The following is a 22,672-nucleotide window of genomic DNA, read 5'->3' as shown; positions in this document are numbered from 1 at the left end:
ATTGTGTTTACTTAAGTGATGTGTGAAGTTGTCTTACAGAGCATAATATTTAAGATGACATACACAGCTCAGGCATTGTTGATGATGGCTGAACAATGCTATCTAGGAAATATTACCAGACAACTGTCTCTATATGTAGATGTTGAGTTTATGGTGACTTGTGTGTGGCCTACAGATATATCCGACATGTGTACATCTTTGGTACACACTGTGTATGACACACTCTGCCTACATTCCACCCAGATTATGTTTTGACCACAAATGTTTGATTAAACTCAATGGTTGTTGTGTTTGTGTGGTGGACCTGCAGCGCTAGCTGCATATGTTTTCATCCATACTGATATGCATTCCATAGATGTGTCCGTGCAAAGTGTGAGGTCATGTGTACCCTGTGTCAGGATTGGCCCCATGACATTGGCAGGACGGATTACCATGGATGTACTGCGCAGGCCCAACTTCTTCCATTGCTTGTCATACTTGGGCTAATCATGATGACCATTGTTAGCAATGATGCCACCCCCCTTGTCACGCATGCTCCATGCAGCCATTGCAACTCTCACAGTGAGTTGTAACGGTGTTCTGTTCCAACATTACTGTTTTTCTAATTTTTGACATCCACGGCCTCATGTGTGGGCCCCATGTTTACCTCCTATTTGGACATGTTGTAGTTGTGTGTGATGAGCTATTGATGAACAAGTTGGCAACGTGGATGTAATTCCTATGTTGTGGTCCAGAGATTGTGTCCTTCAGTTGTCACATTCAAGTGATGAGGCTATTTGTGATGTGTGGGATGGTAGCAGTACAATCTTATGCATCACATGTGATGTTGCAACAGTGCTTTTCAGATTAGTATTTGTAACATGCTCCCTGAGCTTAGACTCACAATCCTAAAGTATATGTTGTGGAGATTGAAGAGACCAAAGCAGGATTGTTTGAATAAGTGAGGTGTTTATTTACAAAATGTACAAGGTGAGTTAAGTGATTTTTAAGTGAAGAAGTTATCAACTATGTGCTGTCTGCGGCGTATCACAGCAGCTGTGTTGTGCTGTTCCCCCTCATTTTCTTCACCACCATCCTCCTCAGGCAGGTCTTCAACCTGCTCATACAAGGGGATGTTCATCCGCACACACATGTTGTGCAGGATAGCACATTTCATTATGATCTTGCCGACAATGTGTGGGGCATATAGGAGGCTGCCTCCTGTGAGGTCCAGGCACCTAAATCTTGACTTCAGGATGCCAAATGTCCTATCCTCGATATTCCGTGACTTCCAATGTCCCTCCTTATATGCACGTTCTGCTGCTGTGCTTGGGTTGGCAAATGGGGTAATAATCCATGGCTGTATGCCATAAGATTAAAGGAGTAAGTTGTTTTTAAGGCTTTGTAACAGGTTTGTCATGTAGCATGGCAGTTGATATTTTGAGTTGGTTTTTGACTTATATATGTTTGTGGTATGGTGTGAGCTCCTGGCCTTGACGTAAGGTCTTCTCAGCACTGGGTTATTGGACATGACAATCTTGAGTTTGACTCTAGGACCTGGGACATATGATTTGGATTCCTAACTGATGGTCAGTATGTATGTACCATGCATTGTGTAGTGCACCTTTGTATCAGTGTGCTATCACTAGAGGGGACATGACACATCCTCACAACACAATGCGGTCAGATGTGGTGGCAACATTTTAGCACTAAAGAGCCTGGACATTCCACCCATTTTGACATGTGTCAGTACAGATGATGTGCGACACTTAGGCCCATTGAAATGAGTAAGTGACAATGCACAAAATGTCTCCAACATTGGCAGCACTGTCCTGAAACATTTTGACTATGCAAGAATGCCCCATGTGTGACATGTTACTAGGCAACCCTTCGTTGGCACCTGCGCCATTAGCTCATATGCAGCCGTGCACCTACGCTACCAACCATGCACCAGGGTACTTGGATATCTGCCCTGTGGGAGTGGATGTATCTGTGCAGGAAGGGCCCTATACATATGTTGTTTGCATGGACAATTGGCTCATTCTGTGTGTGCAGCAGTATGCCTCATGCATTGGTGGCACATTCATATGAGTTCAAAGCACAGTCTACTTCCTTATTGCAATCTGTAAACTACACCTCTGGGGCGGTGTTTGATGTTGGCACTGCCTCAGGTTTTTGGTGACACCTGCATCTGAGTCAACATCATCATGCTATGTATCTTGTGGTGACTGACCTGCAGCAACACACATTCCACACCCCTTCCATGCTACATAATGCCTGGGAGGGTGGGCAATTTAGAATGTGGCTTCAAGTCACAAACAAATGGTCATCTGCCAAGTTGTACATACAGGGCAGGCCACTGGCGGTTCTTACATAGGTCCCTTGGTGATCAAGGGTGTGTATCCCATTGTTTCATGATGATCAAAATAACTACCAGTGTCTCTCCTATCTCGCAACACATGATTCAGCATTTCTACTGTCAACAAATGCACAGTGCAGGCTATGGGATGGAGCTCAGCTACTAAGCAAATGTGTCTCTTGGCACAGTGCAAATGAGGTCAGTGATGTCCTGTATTCTCCTACAGGGTCCCACTATGGCATCTATGATCTGCACTGTCTAACAGTGACTGTGCCCCATGGTGGGCCATTTATTGTTTATGGTACAGACATGATAGTGTTGTGGGTCAGTAAGTAGTGCATGTGAGGTGGCAGTAGGTGTGGTGCTACTTCTCACAAATCTGGCACATGGTGTGTGATGGGTATTGATTTTGTATTCCTATGTTTGTGAGCCAATGCATCAGGCAGGTGTCTATGCACACTACAGGTAAGTCAGGTATGTGATGATAAGATGTAGTTGGTATTGGCAGCTGTTGTCTGGCATTTTATGTTTGTTCTGGCAGTGACTTGCACTGCATGATTTGCGGTATCTATGCCTATGTGAGACTTACGTAACTTGAGCATGGTGTATGCCATTGACATGGCTGTGCTACTCTATGTTTGGTGTACTGTGTGTGAAGTGTACATACCAGGCAACCTGTGGGCACTTGTAGTGGTCTGTGTAGTTCTTCTGTTAGCGAAGGGTACATATCTGCACCTGTCCTTCACGTGGTTTGCCTTTCAAGTTGTGGGTGTGTTACGTACATATGGGTGTATGTGTTTGTGGTGTGCACTGATCGTGCTGTACTACAGCATAGTGCATACGTGTTGTTACATGCACATTTGTGTTACCCTGACCATGTGTTTAGGTAGTGATGTATGTCTTGTGTGTCCTACAGGGTTGGTGTGTTGTGTGGATATTGCTAGGTTTGTTGACTTACCCACAAGTAGGCAATTTCCACATTGTCCATCCTGGAAATGTTCATTGATCCTCCTGTTCCGGAATATGAAGGCGTCATGGACACTCCCAGGATACTTGGCCCTCCCGTGGTCCACTATGCCCTGCACATTAATGGAATGCTTGTGCTTGCGATTACGGTATAAGTGCTCTGTTGCTGCAAGTGGTACGAGCCGGACATGAGCGCAGTCAATTGCACCAAGCACATGCGGGAAGCAATGGATTTGGTAGAACCCCTGCTTTATCTCCTGCTGCCTTTGCTGGGTGTTGGGGAATCTGATGTGGCAGGGTATCAGGAAGATTGTAGCATCTAACACCTTTGGCAGGAACACAGAGAATGATGGCTGTGAGACACAAGCAATCAGGGCACCTGTTGTTTAGAATGAGCCACTTGCCTGCATGTGCAGGACAGCTAGCAGCTTTGTCACAGGTGGTATGTTTTGGGTGGTCTGCAGGCGGCTGTGATTTGTGGCTCAATGTGGTGCAGCAGGTGTAGTATGGTTTGCCGGTTTAACCTGTAGGTCCTCATGATGTCCTGGTCCCTGAGGCCAAGGAGGGTTGTCCTGGTTCTGTAGACCTTCTCCTGCCTTCTGCGTTGCAATTGTGGGCTGCGTTGTGGTGGTGGTGATTGCTGTAGTTGTTGCTGTCCTCTGCATTGCCTCGCAAGCTGGATCAGTAGCACCTCCATCTTCTCCTGTTGGTTGGTAATGTTGCTTCTGTGTGTTTTTCTTAAGTTGTGATGGGTTTGCCTCATTTTAACACCTGCCCTGACCCAGGCATTAAAATTTGACGCAAATCGGAGTTAACGTCATTTTTTGGGTCCACCTCCCACCCGTGCGTCTTTTTTGCCCTGGTGGATAAATGTAGTGCTAGGGGGTTAGAGTCATTTTATGGATGGGGACGATTACCATGCATTTCATTAACGCAAGGAGGATTCACTCATCCAAACAAATGAAGTTAACACCAATATTTTGACGCAAGACTGGTCTAGCGTCAAAATATAAATATGGCGTTAACTTTGCGCTGAATTAGCATAAAAAAATGATGATAATTCAGCGCAGAGAGTATAGATATGCCCTGAAGTATCTGAAAGGTACACGTACCTAAATGGACACATGCACAGTCTAATGCAAACAAGGATAGTACAATTGAACACACACCGTGTCTGCACAAAGAAAACTCAAACTTACACACATCAGATGAATCCATAAAACATATCAGGGTACAAGTCTAACACCATACATGCTCACATGGGACAACACAAGATGAAATACTTACCATAACAAACAGTACACAATGCCATGACACCACCATCGGATTTAGACCCACACATCCATACACTCAGCATATACCCATGTTTTGGGGGACACCAGCACTGCCCACAAAGTCAGATACTGCAAACAACAGCAAATGAATCAGCAAGCAGAATGAAACACACAACTGTAGGCAGGCAACACAAAGGTAGAAAAGGAATTGCATTACAAATGTATACCCCAAAAAACAACTGTCTGGGTTTATTAACTTCAAAATAGGAAAAGACTATTGGGCAGTCCATGTGCGTTGGCACAGGCTCATCATGGTGCCGTCACTTGGATCTTAACTACCAGGGAACCTCCACAGGAAGGGGCATCAAGTGGACAGGCAGGCATTTCAGGGAACAAATTTGGAAGTGGGCGAATTTGGGAGGGGGGTTGGTCCTTGGGTTTTGGAGGGGTGGAATGCTTTTTGGGGTGTGTGGGCTTCTTCTTGGGGGAGTATGGGTGCTTGCAGGGGGGGAGAGGAGGCTTTGGAGGTGGGACGGGGTGGAGGGAACAGGGGAAAGGGCAAGGTCAAACAAAAAACTTTCTTAGGGGCACGGGACGATCAGCAGAAGGGAGAGGGGATTTGGAGGTCAAGGTAGCGGTTGTCTGCTGTGGGAGCGTGCATCTAGGAGGTTTACTTGTGTTAGGTAGGTGTCTGTTGCGTGGGTGAATGACTAGTGTGTGTCTTGGGGATGTGGGAGGTGGAGGGGCTATGGGATGGAGTGGTGCATGTGTGTGTCTGTTAGGGTGGTGTCTGTGGGTATGCTAATAGGGGTGGATGTCTGTCTATCTGTTTGGGTGGTGTCTGCAGGTATGTGTTTGTGGTGGGTGTCTGGGTGTCTGTTGGTGTGCTATCTGCAGGTATGCTGGATGTGGTGGGCGTATCACTGACTGTTGTTGTGGTGCCTGTGGGTATTAATGTTGTATATGTTACGCTGGGGTGGTGGGGGTGTCTGGGGAGTGGTGACTGTTGCTGTGTCTTTGGGTGTCAGTTTGCTTGTGTACCGGTGTGTTTTGTGGCGATTGCGTCTGTGTGTGCTGCTCTTGTGTTTTGAGGTGGATGCATGCAGATCTGTGTGCTTTGGGTAGGTAGGGGAAGGTGGAGTTTGGATTGGGAAGCGGGAGGTGGAGGGGTGATCAAAGGTGGGGGTGACTAGCTGCCATCAGTCCGGTGGTCAGAGCCTGAAAAGATCTCTGTAGGACAGATATTGCACCATGAATGCCTTCCAGGAATGCTTTTGTTTGTTGAAGTTGGGTTTCCAGTCCCTGGATGGTATTCACTATGGCTGACTGACCCACAGAGATACTTCTCTGGAGGTCAATAGCCTCCTCACTGAGGGCAGCAGGGATAACAGGGGTTGAGGTGCCTGTGACAAAGGAGATACCCACCCGCTTGGGTAAGCGGGCACAGCCAACTGGGTGGGGAGCAACAGGGAGGGTGGTGATAGAACAGGAGGTGGTGGACAAAGATACTACAGGGCGATGCCCTGATCGTTCCTCCACCAATAGGGAGTGTCCAATGGAGGGAGAACCTGATGATGAAGAGGATATTCTGTCTCCCCCATGACATTCCCCTCGCCCTCCGGGCCACTGGGTGCCTCAGTGTCAGTGGTGTCTTGATCTGAGGTTCCATGGCCAGATGCTCCCTCCGCCCCAGCTGTGTCCTGTCTCCTTTGCTTGCCGGTGCTGATGCTGCAAATACAAAGAAAAATAGGGTCATCACATGTACATGATCACTCTTGAACAACAGCTCTGATTGGCAAACATTACCATGACATCAAGTACGCCCCAGCAACAAACTACATCTAAGTGGCCCCTACATCTGCCGTGCTATATGCATGCATGCCATCTGAACTGTCAACAGTTGCCTACAGGAAATTCAGGATCTCAGACAACTACAATTGTATGACTGAAGGTGTGCAATCACAGTAACCATTCAACAAGTAGGAGACCTCACCACCCTCAAAGCTTTGCCCCATCTAGCAGACCTCAGTTACCTGTTGTGATACAATAGTGGGCCAATGCCAATTGCATTCCCACAGATCCCACACAAGGTTATGCACACATCTATTTATTACATACATAAAGCCCAACAATAAGAAATGATGCTCCAAAATCCTGCAATGTACAATAGCCTGGCAAAGTTGACATGGAACTACTCATGTCACACTGGAAGCAGCTCTGCTATGCACACTTCACCAAATTATATTCGTCCCAATAGAGTCATGGAGGTAGTACTAATGTTGCTCAGACAAGCCAAACATGTAAACTGGAAATGGACACTGTAGACATCATGTGCAATATGTCAGGGAGAGCGGTCCCCAAGATCCAAAACACAATGAATCAGCAAGCCCCCGGGTAATCACCACTAATCTCTGGCACCCCTTACAATGACATACTCTGAGTGCATCAGTAGAAGCCATTAGTCCCTAGGATGTTAGAGAGGCCCTGGGATTTGAAAGTACTTGTTGAAGGCCCTCAACATGTTGCCCAGTTGGAAGCTGCATCATTGTCTCCATTGTGGTCATGCAGACCCAAATGTCTGTCTGTGAATGAATGCTTGTACCCAAACGTAATTCCGACATAACTGCACGTCACTCCATGATGCATGCCAACAGTCAGGTCACAAACCTTACCCATTACACATGTGCGGTGCACTTTCACAAATGATGCCACATCAAGAGTGTAGCAATGCACATTGTGGTTTAAAACTCTAGGCCTACCTGTCATGTCCCTCATTGCTGCTGCAGTTGTACATGCCAAATGACATGCTATGACGCATGAGGGAATGTGTCAGCCAATAAACAATGGTGACACACTGCTGTCTGTGGCACAACATGAAATTTACCCTCATTGTAAATGTCATATTCCACACACAGTTTGCCATGCACATATATGTAAGGGATTACAGACATCATCCCATCAACATAGATAGAGCATGCATGAAACAGCAGCTTACAAATGATTTTCAAAAGAGAAACGGGCACATGCTGACATGTAGGCACAAGGAATGTTGGAAACAGTGATGGCACATAAATCATCTCAATTGATATTCCCCACTTACCAAGGGAAAATGTTGATGTATAGCTGCACCCAAAGTACAATATAGGCTCTGTCACATGCGTGATGGCCACCTTCACATTACAGACTGCAATGAGGGGCCAGCACCCATCATATGCTGAAGACAACTAGCCCCTGGGTGGCAGATGACATTATGCTCATTCACCCAGACTCATGGCTGAGGACAGTGATCCATCACGTACTTACCTTTTGCCTGTAACATTGAGGAGTAGTGGTCTGTTGCATTGAATTTACACACACTACAACAACAAACAGTACTTGATTGATAACTGTACACAGCTATATGTTGTCCCTGGAGAGCAAGTGGTTTGTGGATTGTACACAGTTGTGTCCTAGGTCCCTTGGCCAATAGGCAAGGCTCATCATTATACAACACATGACATGTCTACACAAACAATCATTCATCTTCTGTGTGACACATGGCTCATCCCTAATTGTCAGGGGGCGCTGTCAGAACACATTCACTTGGCAATGTGACAGGCAGGAATGGGCCCTTTACTCACTCCCTTGTGGCTGCTTTGTTGCCTTCAAATGCCCATCAACCTCTGTGTAGGCCACTGCCAGAATGTGGGCCATTAGGGGGGTCTGGGTCCCACGGACATCCCGACCATGTTGAGAGGACATCCCCAGCTGGACCTCCGCGATTTTCCTGTCCCAGCGTCTCAGGCCCTCCCTCCTTCTCCTGCAGTGAGCTCTCCACCAGCTGTGGACACCTAGGGTCCACTTCAGCGAGGGATGGCTCTCCATAGTGTCTTCTTTTGCTGGGTGTTGACCTGAATAGATGCAAAAGACAAATCAAGAGATCATGATCACAAGTTTCATCACAAATGGTTGAGTCACATACTTGCCAGTAACATCAAACTAGGACTTTTCTATTTGTCAATACTCCCCAAGTGTGACACACATAAGCCAATAACTACAGGGAAATGACTACACACATATATATTTCCATCTGCAGATTAACCCACTACCCTGCTCATGTCCTGCAATGACTAAGCAAGCTTACTGGCATCAGGCAACCCATGCTCTAGCAACCTGTCCTGTGATGTGAGCCATAATGAAATACTACACACCTATGTGCCTTTTAAAGGGTAAACTCCTTAGGCATGAATGGACCAACACATTCACAGTTTGTGAGAATGACTCATGGCATGCAGTCCCTATTGCACACTCCAACATTATACATGAGTAACAGTGAAAGGGCTGACATGGTGGGTACTGAAAGTGTATTCCCTGCCCATGTGTGGACATGTGGAATAACAAATGCAGACTCATGCCACCTCAGGGGGTGGGGTTCTGTGCTATGTACCTGTACCACAGAACACTCCTTTGGGCATGTGTGTCTATCCTACAGAGGTGGCTTCCAACTAACAAAGGCATGGATTGTACAGTTTCTTATGTGACCAAGCCACTGACTCACACATCATGGCTTCCCAGGAATCAACACACTGTCTGCACTGTGGGACTGTCAGTTATGCAAGAAGCCTGTACAGGACAAATATAACTCGTGAGAAGGTGACAACGGAGCTGTGGGAGTAAGGGACCTTTCATGAGTGTAAGATACACAAAGATGCTAAATGCACAGAATGACTAGATTAATGATTTACCTCTGTATACATTCCTAATCTAGTCAAAGAAATGAGGCATTCAGGGCCTCATATTGGCCACATGACAGAATCTGCTGAGGTACAAGGAGTGGGCACAGTGCCACAGTTGCATAGCCAAGGTGACTCTCCCACAGCCTGGACTAGGTCCCATACTGGGAGATATATGTGACTGGCCCTGGTCTCTGCGGGGTGAGCTGACAGAACCTACATGACATTCCACTCGCATCACTTCCATGCATGACAGTACATCATGTAGCCATCAGCAATTTGGCATGTGGTGTGTGTGGGAACCTGAAGAGCCCAGTGAGTCATGATATGCCTTCCAAGCAACAGTTTAGCAACGGCAGATGTGATTTGAAATATCTGTGGCACTATACATATCGCTCACATGACTCTCAACTGATTCATACAACATGAATACACAGCTCATGGTGTCATGTACATACATGTTGTCTGACATTTACAATAATCATGAGGAAAGAGATGTCAGTGGATGGCAGTACTGTCTCCTCCCCTAGTTATGTGCATCCAACACAAGGAGGATCTAGGACCCTAAAAACCTCACACAACACAATGTGACTGAACTTAGCATATGGCACTGGCCACCAATACCTGCACATTGTCACTCTCATTGATGCCACACGGACTGCAACAACAGGCACATGAGTAGTCAGACATGCACACAGGGGCACATTCTAGCCTTTGAGGAGGGAAAGAATGGTGAAGTCCGGAGAAAATCTTGCACCGGAGGTACTTACCTGCTCTTCTTGTGAGCCACAGAGCTGGTCATAAAGGGTTAAGACCTCAGTCACTAGCCTCTCCATCTCCTCTGGAGAGAAGGCAGGGGCCCTATCACCTGCTGGACGTAGCATGATTGCTTCCAGAGGTGGCACACAGCAGCTCCGGTTGTGGAGGTCTTGCTGGCAGCAGTGTCAGGAGTCAAGTGAGTGAATTTGTAAAACATGGCAGTCACGTCTGCGCGTACATCATCATGAGCAGACACAGCCATTGGCCCATTACTGCCACTGGCATCAACATTAGCTTATGGCTTTGTCTGCCACAGTTGCAACCACCATGACAAGTTCTGCTGGTGGTCGCAGGCGGTTCCTATTATCTAGTAGAGTAGGTCAGGCAGCCGCCTTTTTGGCATCCTGAGATGCTGTATTGGGCTGTAGAAGCTGCGTCACATTTGTTAAATGTATTTTCAACCTCACAAACATGCTTATCCTGTCTTATCATGCCGGTCGTACTACTCAAACACCATTTTAGTATGTTTCATGTCACAGATGGCATTTAACAGTTCTCCACCGCTGATGGTCATTTTGGCTGTAGGAATACCCAGTCACATTTCGAGGGGCATTCGTGTTGCACATCTCTGAGTTTGGTCCATATACATGTGACCACATGTGTGTAAAACCATGATGGACACATGTGACCTTTGTGTTATATGCAGCTGTGATGTGTACTGCTTGCCATGTCTATCAATTCAGAAATGCTTTGTCACATGAAATCATTAACATGCATCATGTATGTTGCTGTGAACACACTGACTAATGTTACAAATCATGTTTTGTCATACATAGGTACCCAGAGAGAGGGAAGATGCAACAACCTCCTATTTACAGTCCACTGCCAGACCTCCAGACAATGGCAGAACGCCACATTATCCTGCTATATCGTCTGAATAGGCAAACAACAGTGGACTTATGTCATCAGTTAGATTCAGATCTGATGCCAGCTGTAAGTGATCCATCCAGCATACCACCCATTGTTCACTTCATGTCAGTATTGCATGTCCTAGCCACAGGGTCCTTCCAACATACAGTGGCCCTATCAGCTGGCATGTCCCAACCTATGTTCAGTCTGGTGTTGAAGGAAGTCCTCTCAGCAATGTTTAAACACCTGAACAGCTTTGTTCAGTTTCCCTGACGTGAGGATTTAGCCCATGTGAAGGCTGACTTTTATGGTTTTGCATGCATCGCACATGTGGTGGGGGCTATTGATGGCACACATGTAGGTTTGGTCCCACCACAGAAAGAACTTCCATTCCATCAATGTGCAAATTGTATATTTGGTGGATCTCTATGTTTCACAGGTCTGTGGCCATTATCCAGGTTCAGACCACGATTCCTTCATAATGCCGAACAGCACTATACCCCAGCTGATGTCACAACTGTGCCCAGAGAGGGCCTGACTGGTTGGTAAGTCACATCTGTCTTTTTTGTGTGTGTACAATGTCTGGTGTTACAATGATTAGGTGAGTGACTCATTGTTGCACATATGTCCCATGCCTTAACAGGAGACTCTGCATATCCAAACCGTCATTGGTGGCTGACGCCAATAAGGAATCCAACTACCCCAAGGGAAGTCTGCATCAATGAGGCCCATGAAAGAACAAGGTGGGTGTTGGAGTGGGCTTTTGGACACCTGAAGGCCAGACTGCGGGAGCCCTCCTCTACTCACCCAGAAAAGTGTGTCAGATCACTGTGAAGAAGCTGGCTTGCAGGAAGATCTCATCAACCACTACTTTTCATTAGTGTCTGTCATGTGATGTAATGACTGTGAGTGTACAATGTACTGTAAGTCTGAGAACGTGTGGAGTTGAGTGTTTTGGCAACAATTAGGGAGCTGATACTCCGCAATATTCAGCCAAAGGCTGTTTGAAGAGTTAGCTTTTGACATATCCCCACCTTGATGATGCTGCTTTGTTTGTGACAGTCTCATTGCAATGTAGTTTCATTCCCTGGCTTGCTATGTGATTTGTGCAATAGTTATATTTTTAAGTCTCTACTCCTTGTTTTGTCTTTGTTGAGGTACCTTCACCATGGCATCCTCATGTGGGCATTTCTGAGTTGTGACTTTGGCGGGTATCTGATGCTGTTCTGACAGACAAAGGGGGCATGGATTGTCCCAGGTAATGCAGGTCCCAGATTTGGGGTGTATGAGACCTGTATCAATGCAGCTTGAACAGTGTTTGGTTGGGTGGAAGGTCTGAAGTGCACATTGTACTTGTTTAGTGTGCTGTGTTGGGCTGATTGCATCATGTGTGACATCACTTAGGGCATGAAATATGTAGTCATCAATTACAAATAAGGCATTCACCCTTCACATTGGCTAAACATTCTTACTGTATGATTTGTACGTAGCTGTAGATGTGTTTCATCAGTGCAAGCTACAGTGCCTGTGCCACAACACTGACTTATGTTTGTATCATACCACCAGATGCATGGTCATTGGTAATGATGGGCCTGTAATCAGGGACCATTGTACTACCTTCGGTCTGTATCTTGGTTTCTGTGATGGTGAATTACTCTGGTGTGGTATGTGGTAAGGGTCAAGGTGGTGACAACCTCCACTTTTCTGTTTGCCTATCCTACAAAACAATGTGTGTCAAGGCCATTCCTTCTGTGGTCTCGGGGGGATGAGGGGGAGTGTACCTTGGTATGTGGACCTTGACTCACTATGAGTCAGCCATTCTTGGCTATGTACAGTCCAGACATTTCAACAGCCTATGTGCTGTACAGTGCAATAAAATGTTTGGTGTGACCAGACACTGTGTTTGTGTTTGGGAAGTAATCCTTTGCAGGACACTGTGCATATCCCTTCCTGCATTAGTATTGCGTGTCTTCCTCATTTGCTTCACCTGGTCTTACATCTCAACACAGCAAAATGTGGAACAGAATCAAGCAAACAATTACTTTGTGATAGGTGGATTTATTTAAATTTTCTGCAGAATATAAAATTGGGACATGATTGAACAGAAAAGTGAAGGGGTCACGCCATTGAAAGTCCAGTGTACTCCTCCCATTTAAAAAGGAGGTTGGATTAAGAACAGTCAACAGAGTGAATATGTGATACACAAAGGAGGTCATTTTGGAAGATGTCACTTGCTGGCAGTGGTGGGTGTCTTGCCATCCCCAACTCCTGGATTCCTCGCTGGATATTCTCACTTGCGGGGGGATCTGCTGCTACAGAGGTAGGGGTGCAGGGGCAGGTTCTTCCTCTGCCAGGGCCTCCCTTCCGGTGGCTGGCACCGACGATGGGCCTGGTGTATATGTGCCAAAGGAAGGGGTAGAGTGCTCTTGTTGATCCCTGCTCAGGGTGGTGTTAATGTCCCTCAGAACCTCTGTAGGGAGGCCACGTCGGTATTGTGAGCCTCCCACTGTACAAACACTTCCTGATGGAAGTCCCTCTGCAGCTGCTCCATTTCCCTGAGTTCAGAAAGTACCTGGCCCATCACACCCTGGGACTTCTGATAGCCCCCCAAGATGTTGCTGATGGTGCCCTGGCCAAGAGCAACCCCAGTGGCCTCACCCCGCTGCCCCACAGCATCCCTACCATGCACCCTAGCCCTAAGCCCCTGTGCCCTTGCACAGGGTGCCCTCTCCCACTGGTTCCTGCACCATCATTGTCAGAGGTGTCATGCTGTGACTCAGGATACATAACTAGGGGGCACTAAGTGGTTGACACTGCTAGGGACACAGGCTGGTGGGTGCATCATTGCCCATGATGTGGCGGCAACCAGGCTGGGAGGTGTTGATGTGGCCACAGTGAGACTCACTTTTGGTGTCTGACCACGTTGCCCAGATGGGCCAGAACTGTCCTCCATGTCCAGATGTCCTGGAGTATCTTCATTACTGAGGGCTTCATCCATGGGGTAGTGGCAGTCTCTTCCGTGGTCTCTGTGTGGCCAGTGGCAGCTAGACATGTTGATGTGAAAGATACAATGCTACTGGTTGTATTGTGACATCTACCTACAAAAGGTTACAGTGACATTTTGCAAAGAGCTTGTACATATTTGATTTGCAGGTAATCCTATTGTAACAAGTACATATGGTACTGGTTGTGTCGCGTAGGCTCTCATTATTCTAATGAGACTACTGGATTTGTGCGGCAGAATCACCTGCGGTGTGGGAGACTTAACCCACTACAGGTGACACCTGACGCCCTAATCCAGGTTTTGCTCCGGCTAACTAACAGAGCCTCATCCCTGCCCAAGAGCACGGATGATTGGGCAGACGAGCGCATGACACAATTGATTCATCAGGGGAATCGTGGTGACTCAGGTCTTATCCGTTTTCTCTCAGTTACATTAGTTTCATATGCACAATGACAAACAGAGGCAGTATATGTTTCAATAAGGTTTTAATGAAGTGACTGCATCTTAGATAGCAAAGCATGTACTGCAATAACCAGGATGACACAGCATGACAGAATTAGAATTGTGACAAGGAGAGTGAAGCATAGAAACAACGCTACCATATTGTCACTAGAGTCAATAGAACAAGGCACTCATTACAACCCTGGCGGTAAATGCCGCCTACTGCTGTGCTGATGGCTGCCAACATACCGTGACCGCGGCAGTATTCCGCCACGGGTATTATGACCCACACTGAGAAAACCGCCACTATACAGACACCCACACAAGTCCACCAGACCAAAGGTCGGTGATAAACTGGCGATAGCAAAACCCACACCGTTACACCAACAGGAATACGACCCATGAATCACAGTGGTGGTCTTTCAATCGCGGTAAACCATTGGCGGTACACACCACCACGCTCAAAATACACACACATTTACACAACACCACCACATTGGACAATTCAAACTACACACACCTGACTCACATACACACACCACACCCACACACTCACACCACTATAAAACACACACCCACATTACCCACAACCCTTTCAATGAAACTAAAGATTGCCAACAGAGAGAGACACAAGCCAGTAGCACCCACTCAATCTGAGCCAGAGAACACCATCACCCATACACCATCCACGCACCTCACAGCACACACCCCAACCATTCACCCCACACACCCTCACACATACCACTCACACTACACCCATGACACCACAAAGACACCCCAGGTTCTCAGAGGAGGAGCTAAAGATCATGGTGGGGGAAATCATCAGGGTAGAGCCACAGCTATTCGGATCACAGGTGCAGCAGACGTCCATTGCAAGGAAGATGGAGCTATGGCGGAGGATCGTGGACAGGGTCAACGTTGTGGGACAGCATCCAAGAACATGGGATGACATCAGGAAGAGGTGGAACGACCTATAGGGGAAGGTGCGTTCTGTGGTTGCAAGAAACCAGATAGCAGTACAGAGGACTGGCGGTGGACCCCCACCTCTTCCCCCATAACTAACAACATGGGAGGAGCAAGTCTTAGCAATCATGCATCATGAGGGACTCGCAGGAGTAGCAGGAGGACTGGACTCTGGTAAGTCAAATCTTTACTACTTTATCCCCCCACCCACCCTACCTGCATGCCAACACAAACACCTACCCCTACCCTAACCCCCATCACTCCACCATCTCACACATACCCCACCATCACAACCCACCCATCCCAATCCAAAGCCCTGCATGTAACACCAATGCATGGACCCCCAACACAGACCTGCATGGACACCCATCACCACATCATGCCTAGTAGAGAGACTCACCCAGCCCACAAAATCACCACTCACACAAGGCCAAGCTGACAGGGAAATCACAATCATACAGGGAAATACACCAATGCACAAGATGGCACACGCAGATACACTAACACTGCATTTGCATCCCCACAGGACCCATACTCAACGTCACCAGAGAGGAGGTGCCAGCTTCATCCAGTCCCCCCCCCCAAAGAGGCCCACAGTGACGATAGCAGCTCTGCACGCCTGGATCAGGATGACCAACCTGGCCCATCTGGGACCTCTGGTCAGTTGGTTCCCCTGCCACAGTCCCAACCCACCACAGAGCCTCCCCCTTCAGAAAACACCAGCACGGCACCCACCAAGCGGGCCCTTGCCACTGTCCCCAGGACACGTCAATCAGCAGTGTCCACCATTACAGGGACCCCAGGCAACCCCACAAACCCAGGACAATCAGGGACCTGGGGTCAGTGGCAGTGGGCACACGGTGAAGGGGACAGAGGCACAGGACAACAGGGAAGCTGGGAGGACTGCTGTGCGACCGGGGGAGGACAGGCCCAGGGAACCCACTCTCCAGGAGGCACTCACAAACATCCTGGGAGCATACCACCATTCCCAGGAGACCATTGGCCAGATACTGGCCAAGTTGCAGGAGACTCAGCTGCTGCAGGAGGGACAGTACCTGGGGATCATAGAGGACCTCAAACACATCTACACCGTCCTGGTCACTATTGCAGGGGTGCTGGCTGACATGGCCAACACCATGTGGGAGGCAGTGGCACACCAACGGGCCCCTGACACTAGCCAAACCGATGAACAGCCTTCCACCTCCGCCGGCGCTAGTGGACAGGAGGCCTGCCACAGGAACAACAGGCCACCAGCACCTCACACCCTGCAGAAGGAGAACCACCCTGCAAATGGTCCCTGAGATCCAGGCAGAAGCCAGAGTGCATTGCCAAGACTCCCGCCAGGAACTAAGACTCTCCTGATTGTCACCCTTCTGTCCCACTCTGTCACCCTTTCCACCTTCAACTGCCATTACTCCCCTTCCTATGCCCATTGGACAATGCACCTGTGATACCAAGAGACTGGACTCTACCCTGGACTTTCCTCCACCATCAGCCCGGCCCATTGCACACCCCCCTCTACTTATGAGCACGAAAATAAACACCCTTGGAACAAATACTAATCTGGAGTCTGTCAAATGATTCAAATATGTATTAGTTCAACAGTATCAAAGCATTGCAAGTCAAATGTACAGTTAAATATACTTTGGAATGACGTTTGGTGGGCAGCAGTACACATAGCAGGAGCCAGAGTGGGGCACAGAGATCTGAAAATAGAGATGCCAAAGGGTACAGTCAGTGGCCATAGACATAGGGTAATAGGCTGCCATGTACAATGTCCAACAGAACACTGAAAAGTAAAGTGAAGTTACAGTGTCTACCTGTGTGTCACTGGAAGTACTGCTGAATTATATTGCTTCTGTTGTCATCATCTTCTTCCTCCTCCTCCTCTTCCTCACTGTCTACAGGCTCCACCACTGCCACAAGACCATCTCTAGGCACATCCTCCTGCAGAAAAGGCACCTGGCGTCTCAAGGCCAGGTTGTGCTACATGCAACAATGATCTGGCACACCTTCTTGGGTGAGGAGATACTGGATCCACCTGTCAGATGGAGGCACCAGAACCTGGCCTTCAGGAGGCTGAAGGTCCTTTCAATAATCCTCCTTTAACGCCCATGTGCTTCATTGTAATGCTCCTCTGCCCTTGTCCTGGCATTCCTCACTGGGGTCAGTAGCCATGAGAGGTTGGGGTAATCAGAGTCACCTGTAAATTTCGAGGGACAACTGTTAGACACAAACTAACCATTAGGGACAACCCCATACCCAGGCACCTACTTATACTGGGTGGGGGCCTTGGGCTCACCTATTAGCCACAGCCGATGCCTCTGGATTTGGCCCATCACATATGGGATGCTGCTATTCCTCAAGATAAAGGTGTCATGCATAAAGCCAGGATATTTGGCATTCACATGGGAGATGTACTGGTCCGCCCAACACACCATCTGCACATTCATAGAGTGATAGCTTTTTCGATTCCTGAAAACTTGTTGATTTCTCCGGGGGGGGGGGGGGACAAATGCCACATGTGTACCATCAATGGCACCAATGATGTTGGGGATCTGTCCCAAGGCATAAAAGTCAGCTTTCACTGTGGCCACATCCTCCACCTGGGGGAATACGATGTAGCTGCGCATGTGTTGCAGCAGGGCTGACAACACTCTGGTCAACACGTTGGAAAACATTGGCTGAGACATCCCTGATGCCATTGCCACTGTTGTTTGGAAGGAACCAATTGCCAGGAAATGGAGCACTGACAGGACCTGCACAAGAGGGGGGATACCTGTGGGCTGGCGGATAGCTGACATCAGGTCTGGCTCCAATTGGGCACACAGTTCTTGGATTGTGGCACAATCGAGTCTGTAGGTTATGATAATGTGTCTGTCCTCTATTGTCGTAAGGTCCACCAGGGGTCTGTACACCAGAGGATGCCGCCATCTCATATTCAGCCTCAGCGGTTGAAGCCTATGGAAGACAACAGTGAGCAGGGGATCATATTCACCCACTATTGCACTAATGATGATTATTTTGCTTTACAGAACCAGTATGTGAATCCGACAGTCTGTTGCTGTGTCAGTGTCTGCTGTGACGCAGTTAGGTGCCATGCCCTGTGCCCCCCTGAAATGGCGGCTGCCTGACCTGTGAGGAGGGACAAGTGGAAATTAGGTAATTCCGCTGGTGTTGTGCGCCATCGCGGTATGCGGTGGAAGACCACAGTGCAACTTCGCATTGGTTATCATTGGGCCCTATGGATTCTAGGAGCCAATGGCGATGTACGCCGGTGGTGACGGTACGCACCGCTGCGGGTGTGACCACCATTTTCTATTTGTTCACTCACTTGCTACCTGACCTTCAACAGGAGAGGACCTATACTGCAAGTGCTGCTGTGACCTGTGTGTGGAAGTGACAATCGCTCATGTGTCTGGGGAGAGGGACCCTGCCTTCACTGCAGAGGAGTTGGACAAACTGGTGGATGGGGTCCTACCCCAGTACACGTTACTCTATGGTCCTCCAGACAAACAGGTGAGTACACTGTGAGCATGAGGCGTGGGCCAATAAATATATGGAGTGCTGTGTGTGTAAGCCACATGTGGGGGGGGCAGGAGCGTCCTGGCCAGAGTGCTGCATCTAAGGTGGTCAGTGTATGTGGGGATGAGAGGGATATGGTGAGCCATGAGTATGACGGTCCGGACGGTTGACTAATTCACTTTTCTGCTGTCTTTTCCATGAAGGTCAGCGCCCATCAGAAAAAGGGTAGTTGGCATGCCATTGCCAAGGAGGTGCGGACCCTGGTGGTCTTTGACAGGCGGAGCACCCACTGCCGCAAAAAGTGGGAAGATCTGTGCCCCTGGGCAAAGAATGATGGTGGAGGCCCAGCTGGGGCTGGCCTTCCAACAAGGAAGGGGTGCCCGTCGTACCATGACCCCCCTGATGTTCTGCATCCTGGCGGTGGCCTATCCGGAGTTGGATGGGTGCTTGAAGGCATCACAGCAGCCACAAGGGGGTGAGCACATATTCAGTATCCTGACTTTGCATGTGTTAAGAGTTACCTGGGCGGGGGATGTGGACTACAAGTGCCCCTAGGTCAGGGCGAAGATGGCAGGGTAGGTCCCTTGTTGGGCAGGCTCTGACTCATTCCTACCCCAATAGTGTTAGTGGGCATCTTCCACTGGGCAGTGTCCTGTGGGTTTCAGGTGTGCAGCTAATGGCGGTAGGCATTGTACACCATGGGCTGGTGACTATCTTAGTCAATGGTAGTGCATGGCCTAGTGCATAGGGCTCCTCACTGTGTGTTGTGTACGCCAACAGTAGTGTTGTTGCTGGCATTGACCAAGTGTATCCTCTGTCTCTTTCCCCCCCTTTTTATTTTGTCACCCTGTCCTTGTGTGCATTAGCATTATCTGGCATAGGAGCAGAGGCACCGGCGACGGAGGGAGCTGCATCCCACATGGGCCTGGAGGCCGAATCCACCGATGGTGAGGGCACCAGTGGGACGGAGGGCAAGGGGAGCACCATGACGGGGACAGAAGGGGAGACCACAGACAGTGACTCCTCCTCCGATGGAAGCTCCCTGGCGGTGGTGGACACCTCTCTGCCCACTCCAACAACAGGTACAGCCGCCACCCCCTACCAGCACCGCCCTCCCAGCAGCCCCTTAGCGTGTTTCCCGTGCCCGCTCACCTAGGAGGGTGGGCATCTCCTTCGCCCCAGGCATCTTACGCCCTGCCCCAGTCAGCCCTGCTGCCTCAGTGAGGAGGCTATTGACCTTCTGAGATCTCTCACTGTTGGGCAGTCAATCATACTGAATGCCATCCAGGGTGTCGAGAGGCATTTGCAACAAACAAATGCATACCTGGAGGGCATTCACTCCGGCATGGCAGCCCAACATCGAGCATTTCAAGCTCTGACCTCAACACTGATGGCAGCCCTTGTACCTGTCTCTAGCTTCCCCCCTCCAACTTCCTCTACCCAGACCCAATCCCCTCAACCCAAGCCTATCCCAGGCACACCTTCAGACGAGCATTCACCCAAATCAATACCCAAAAGTGGCTCAGGCGACACAAGCACCACACTTCATCTCACAGGCATTCACACAAGCACCATCCCCATGCAGACACACCAACATCCACTGCCTCCACTGTGTCCCTCTCTTACTCCTCGTCCACCTCCCTCCAAGTAGCATCTCCACTCACACCTGCATGTACTACATCCTCATCCACTACCTCCATTGCCAGCATGCCCATCAGAACCCACCCCTCACGAGCAGTCACCACCCCCACATCCATTCACACATCCCCTGTGTCCTCTCCCAGTGTGTCTGTGACCCCTCCTCCCAAAGTACACAAACACAAGCACCCACCCACCCAACAGCCATCCACCTCACAACAGCATCCAACTCATGCACCTGCACCCAAAGTCAGCAGACAGACACCTCCTACAACCACTCCCTCTTCCTCCACTCCCAAACCCTCTCCCGCTTCCCACCCCAGTGTGTCTAAGAAGCTTTTCCTGGCAAACATTGACCTGTTCCCTACCCCTCCCCCGTCCTTCCCCTCTGGCCAGGGTGTCCAGAACCTAGGCCAGCATCTCATCCACCAAGTCGACGTCCGCTGTGGTACCTGCAACTCACAGAGGCTCAAAGGGGGCAGCCGTCAGGCCAGCCAGTGTGCCAGCAACCCCTGCAAAGGAAAAAAACATTCTGCCACCTGCCAAGGTGAAGAAGGGGACAGCATGCAGCAAGGCCAAGGAGCAAGAACCACCCACAAGGCCTCCTCAAAAACTCCAGCAGCCAGATCCAAGGTCACACCACCATATGTCAAGGTGAGGAAGGGACAGGAAACACAAGGCAAGGCACTTCAGCCGTTGGAGGCTGCAGGTGAAGGTCTGGTGGCTACCAGAACAACTGCCAGCACCGCCACCTGCACCGCGGTCAGCACCGGCAGCTGTCCCACCGCAGGCACTGCCGCAAGCACCTCACCTGCACCGCCATTAGCACCACTACTGTCAGCAGCAGCAGCCCCAGTGGGCAGCTGTCTGAGGCTGCAGGAGAAGGGCTGGAGCCTCCCTTTACCACTGGCAGCACCGGCACCTGCACCACGGCCAGCACCGCCACCTGCACTGCTGCTAGCACCGCCGCAGGTCCCGCCGGAACCACTGCCACCTGCACCGCTGACAGTAGGACCACTACCAACAGCAGCAGCCCCAGTAGGCAGCCATCCGAGGCTGCAGTAGGCGAGCTGGAGCCTCCCACCACCACTGGCAGTACCCCCACCAGCACCGGCACTACCACCAGCTTGCAGCCTTAGCCGCCGCAGGATGGAGTCTAGCCCTGCCTCCATGGACTATCATGCAACCTGTTCCCTGCAAATCTTGTGCCTCAGACACCAAGGTGAAGGAATGTGAACTGCCACACCCCAAGTGTTGCTTCACTGGGCACAAGGCTTCCTCTAGAACCAGTGGAGAAAGGCATCCACTCACCCTATCCTTGGCAGGATGTAGCTGACTGGGCACAAAGCCCCCTCCAGAACCAGTGGAGAAAGGCATCCACTCACCCTATCCTTGGCAGGATGAAGCACACTGGGCACAAAGCTCCTTCCAGAACCAGTGGAGAAAGGCATCCACTCACCCTATCCTTGGCAGGATGAAGCAGACTGGGCACAAAGCCCTCGCCAGAACCAGTGGAAGAAAACATCCATTTGAGAGACTGAGAATTTGCACTCCTCAGTGTGATAAATAAGTTCAGTAGTCTCCAGAGATATGTAGTAGGTCCTTTTATTTGAACATCCTATCTACCATCAAGCAAGTCCAACAGCTTCCTTTACTCTGATCTTCATCTCCATGGCAGCATTCCACATTCTACTACTATGTCACGGATGACCTCAGCCCAAGGAAGGCTAGTGAGCATTCCAATCAGGCTGAACTCATCCAAAGCCTATACCACACATCTTCCCTCTTAACATTGAATAAAAACAAAGGAAATAAAACAAAAAAAAGAAATTATTACTTCCCCTTAACTTTAACTATTCTATTAAGATTCCACATTCTGCCATCCTTAACCTTGACAGCATTTCTAAACAGTTTGATAACTTCAAATGATCCTAAAAATTTACTTTCGCTTTTACACAAAGTTGGTTTCCTTACCATAACACGATCTCCAACCTTTACATCAAGAAGATGTGCGCCTCTCTTATCATCAAAGTATTCCTTCCTTTTCTGCACACAGACTTTCTCAAAATCATTCTCTTCCCCCATGAGACTCTTACATTCTACAGCATCCTTACTCCAATACACCCAGGCAGGCGGGAGAGCG

This window comes from Pleurodeles waltl, chromosome 5, assembly GCF_031143425.1.
Source record: "Pleurodeles waltl isolate 20211129_DDA chromosome 5, aPleWal1.hap1.20221129, whole genome shotgun sequence".
NCBI lineage: Eukaryota > Metazoa > Chordata > Amphibia > Caudata > Salamandridae > Pleurodeles > Pleurodeles waltl.
This window is presented reverse-complemented; position numbering follows the sequence as displayed.